Genomic DNA, 5,116 nt, shown 5'->3' with positions numbered 1-5,116 from the left:
ATTTGCATAGAGTCCTCTGTTACTTTGTGACTTGGTAATGAATTAAATGCTAATGGTATCACATCCTTAAATTTAGCTACAGCACTATCAAATAGACATTGTATAGAAAGTTTTGCCTAATGGCGTGTAGTTCAGCAGTATAAACTCAAAAGTTATCAAGCAGTGGTCAGATAAAAGGGATTGTGGGAACAATATTAAATATGGCATACATAACCACTTGGAGTCGCGGATGAACTGATTTAAATTTTGGAGGTCAAAGGTCAAGGTTACTGTTCATTATGGCTCCAGAACTGTCAATGTATTTCTCCTGAACTGAGTTTGAACAGCCATGTCATGTACATCCCCAGTGGCCTAATGGATAAGGCACTGGCCTCCTATATATACCTGAGGGTACGCATCCCATCTGGGAATTTTGGTGTGAGTGGCGCAGCGGAAGCTGGGCCCATAACCCAGATTTCGATGGATTGAATCCACAATCTACTAAATCTCCTTTGCTGGTGACACAATTGTAGACACTCTGAAAGGGTGATGCATCAAGAGATTGTGACCCTCAACCTGATTTCCATGGTGAGATCAATCATGATATAACTGCTGTAAAGGTAGTTTACAGCGCCATGAAAAATGATGTTCTCGAGTAAAGTCATGTTCTGGCAGTTTACTGTCCATTTTGACAAATCAACACCCACTACCCTGTCAGGACCCTGTAGTAATGCTGTCTTTCCAGTGATGTGGTTGGGCTGTATACAGGGTTTGATCATATCCACTGGTTGCATGATTCAAAGGTTCAATACCCCGGTTCCACCGCCTGATTGCTGTCTTGTCTTTGTCGTTCAACGACTATTTGGGCTCACACCTTAACACATCTAAACACACCTGAAGCATCTCAGCCGAAAATCCCACTGCACCTTAAAAGGGTTGTCAAGCACTCCCAGCTGTGCGTTTTCAGAAGAGTGCCTTGTTTTCTTTTAGCTTGGAAAAGGCTTTAGCTTATGACAAGATAAACAAATTGCAACATAGTGCAACTCATTAGTGTGTCCACTTCAGTTATGTATTGAAGCACATCCTTAGAGCTAATGGCCCTCATTTATTAAACTAACGTAGAAACCAGCGCAGATATGAGCGCAGAATCCTCTTATGACAGGCTTCACGTGAGATTCATGAAACGTTCGTATCACAACAATCAGAGCGTAAGAATGATCGTACATTGATAAATGCAGCAGCTGGAAACGATCATAATTAAAATATCACGCCCCAATATATTCTCCGTTTTGAGGCCTCGCCTCTACTATTTACGACATGACCAGACGTAATCTGGCAAAGAAGCGGCACTTTTCTGAAGTGGATATATAAACCCTGACATGTCAGTTTAATTTGCAGTAATGTGTACACCTATATGTAAGGTGTTCACATATGTAGATAAACACACAGTAGCAAAGTTTATGCAATTTGTTTTATTTTACATGTTTTTTTTGTGAGTCAGAGCCAGGCAACAGCTGGGAGGGAGAGCATATTAATAGCCTTTATAAATGAGTTGCATGCTTCTTAGAGAGGAGACAATATGAGAACTTTATGAAATGTGTTATTGAATAGACTAGTGTGCTCTTTTTTTGATTTCCATCTTCTCAACTCCTCCTCGGACAATGAGGAGTCAGAGTCTGTGTGGTCATCATGTTGGGGTTCTTCACCACTTGAACTTGTCTCAAGATCATCGTCATCAACTTCCAGAGCATTTTGCAGTGCTTTTAACCTTAACCTTCTAGTTTTGTAGCCTGTAACCTTGTCCGGCAGAGCAACGTAAAATCTGTCTGCGGTGCTGGGGTCATGGCACATTTCCTTGGCCACCTGCTTTCTCTCCGTTTCGGAGAGGTGTTTGCTGGCCTGGAAACCCAAACAAAGACGTTTTTACAAATGATGATATGATAACAGTACTTAACAGCAACTGTGTGTCAACAATCTTAAACAACACTCCCAATTAACCTAAAACACCCAGTCGCTAAATTGTGTTTAAGTCAGTTTTACTCAATTCTAATTCTAGCCCCCAAATTGAGGACTCCTACTTCCAAATTCTGATCAATGGCCAGAATCAAACTTATATTAAGTTCTTACTTGAGTGAAGACGCTGCTCCGGATCTGGGTGAAAAGTCACATTCCCCTTCATACCGGCATCCACCCGAGCCAGGTGGAGACGCCAAACGGCTTCTTAATCTGCCTGCCGTTTGTTGAGTGGAATACATAATTGCTGTCCTGGCGTACAAAACATGCCCTTTGTTAAGTATTCAAGCCACTTAAACTCCTCATTATTGAGGGAAAAAGCAGCTTGACCGAATAACCTTTCGGTTTTGTAGTCATCCACCTTAGGATAAAAAATGCAGACAATTTGTGAATTTCTGTGGAGAGGTGGACTTTAAAAGAACAATTCACTGGTGACTGTGTGTTGCTTATGGGACTATGGTATGCTGACTTTAACCCTGTGGATCCGAGAGACTCGCCCACGAGCAAAAAAAACAGCACCTCAGATTCATAGTTGAATCATTTATAACCATAAAAGATATAAACTTACCGATTGTTGCTGCTAAAAGCTAATGAAAAAGTGGTTACGGAGGTCTCTTTGGAGTTTTTCTAGCCTCTACAGGTGATTTTCTATCCAGCATTGGAACTTCTTCCCTTTTCAGGGTCGTTGAGCATTTTTCCAAACTGTTGCATCCAAGATTTATCTACTCAATGTTATAATTCATCACGATTTCACTCATTTCTGCCGCTAGCTCCGTGCTCCATGTCTCCTCTGCGTGTGTCCGAAGTGAAGGCAAGCAACATGCCCATATATGGAATACTACGTAACCCAAAGAGTATGGAGTCTGATAGAGGCCAATCCTCCCAGTCAAGCTAGTCTAGTATGCGATCAAAGATACATAGCGGACAAGATAGATACCTACCGTTTTACAGAGGAGAATGGCGTGACTGGTTTGAGATTTGGCATGTATTTGGGCCCTTTTTGAAGAACTATAAAGACTGTGTTTTTTATTAGTTATGTTTATTATGTTTATTTTTGCATATAGGAGAACTGTTTTAGACACATAAATGCTTGAGTAGCATTGCTGTGGGTGTAATATCAATAAATATGACATTATTATGTGGATTATTAGCATAAGTAAATGTCATGAGGGCAAAAGCGTCTGGACTTTCTTTGAAAAAAATGTGTGTGACTCCCAAGACATATGAGAAGGTTTTTAGATTGGAAAATGGCTTATGTATTACTGCTCTGTCTGTGATATCAATACATATCTGGAAGATTCATGTCCCGTTTTATTTATTTATTTATTTATTTGTCTTTAAGGTCCTACAACCATTTTAACATTCAAGTGACCTCACTGCAACCCAAATATTCTATTAACCCAGTTTGTCCTTAAAAAATGATGTTCATATCTTGACTGTAGACAACAGGGTTGATGTTTTACAAACTTTTTTACCAAATAAATCCAGACAGACAATAAACTGTAAAAATGGCATTAGGGCTCAGAGGGTTTAGAGTTGTAGCAAACCAGTGACACATGACAGAATACCCAATTGCGGATGTGCGATCATGATCAATCTCCAGCCACCAATGTATTTCTTAGCATTTATTTTCAGTCTGTGTTACAAGGTTGCAGTGAACTTTGTATTGTCCAGCAGAAAGGCAACAGGGTGTTACTTTTTGACTATGATTTATACCATAGCAGTGCAAGCATTTTGCCGAGGTTTTATTTCCAGCCATTGCAGTTGCATTTACAGGTTTTGGAGCCATATACAACATTAACATTACATGTTTTACCAAGGTATCTTCTTTTATTCAGTGATGTTTTTATTTCATTGCGGGAGTCATCCCAAAAGGATTAATAAAGATAAGTTTATCTCAGAAAAAAGTTTGAAAAAACAGAAAATGGGGGATGTAGCTCAGTGGTAGAGCTCATGCTTTACATGTATGAGGACCTGGCATCTCCAGCAGGTATTATGGTAGAGTCTTTAAAAGAGCTGCAACAGATATTACCTCCTGTGGTAATCTGACTGGTTGGGTTATAGAACGTAGTGGTAGACTAAGACCTCTTGTGACACAAACTAAGTGGTATGCTCTCTCTTTTATACCTCAGACTATCAGACAGCACAACAAGCACTTTAAACGTGCATGTTTTACTGCATTTATGTACTTGTGTTGTAGGATATGTATTATGCTTCAGTTTTTATGGGCAGGTATGAGCACTGTTGGTTTCTATTTTTATAGATGAAATGAACTGGACATGCCATTAAGTTTACTCTTCAGCAGGTGGAGACAATTAATTTCGGAAACAGATGCTTTTTTAAACATCAACAGACTGTAAATACAAAGCATAGGAATTAGCAGACTAGCCTATCACAGAACGCAGACACAGTCAGCTACTCAATGAGTTTACTCAATCTGAGGACAGATATGACTCATATTAGTCATAACACTCATATTCAGCAAAAGTGCTTTATCCTCATCTCTAAGGCTTATATTCAATCTTGTCACCCTACATGTAGGTGTACCCATATTTAAATAAACACACAGTAGCAAGAAAGGTTTGTACTTTATAGTTTTTTCCCAATTCTTCTGGTCACACTTGGCACTATTTCACATCTTTTGTCTGTAATCTCTATTCTGTCAGGGCTTAACTCTGTCTTACCTTGTTTTATCTCGGCAAGAAGTATTGTGCTTTTGGGTCATCCGTCCATCTCTACATCAGAATCAGAAACACTTTGTTGATCCCTGAAGGGAACCTCTAGAAAAGTGGATTCCTTCGAGCCAGATTTGAACCAGCGACCTAAGGATTTCAGCTCCATGCCTCTACAGTCCTCCGCTCTACCAACTGAGCTATCGAAGGGAGCTAATGTGTACTCACGCACTTCCCATTCCTGTGATTGTAATGACACAGGACCCCCTAGAGGGAATTCTTAAGATTTTGCAAACACATTAAATTTTTTAACAAGGTATTGGCTCATTATTGCTTCAGTTGACTCCTTCAAGATTCTTCGAGATAAGCAGGAAGCTCACATAAATGATAGTTGCAAGGTCTACAAAATCTTTAACTTTGCAACTTTTCCCATTCTTGTGGATGTGATAACA

The 5,116-nt window shown here is 39.7% G+C and overlaps 1 non-coding gene across 1 annotated transcript; it reads right to left on the bottom strand.

Annotated features, from left to right (window-relative positions):
• Window positions 1-4,786: 4,786 nt before the first annotated feature.
• On the bottom strand, window positions 4,787-4,874 carry trnay-gua (transfer RNA tyrosine (anticodon GUA)). The gene is given in 2 exon segments: window positions 4,787-4,822; window positions 4,838-4,874. It is a non-coding gene; the product is annotated as a tRNA-Tyr (tRNA).
• Between the last annotated feature and the right edge of the window lie 242 nt (window positions 4,875-5,116).

Source organism: Etheostoma spectabile, unplaced genomic scaffold, assembly GCF_008692095.1.
Source record: "Etheostoma spectabile isolate EspeVRDwgs_2016 unplaced genomic scaffold, UIUC_Espe_1.0 scaffold00018615, whole genome shotgun sequence".
Taxonomy (NCBI): Eukaryota; Metazoa; Chordata; class Actinopteri; order Perciformes; family Percidae; genus Etheostoma; species Etheostoma spectabile.
This window is presented reverse-complemented; position numbering and strand designations above follow the sequence as displayed.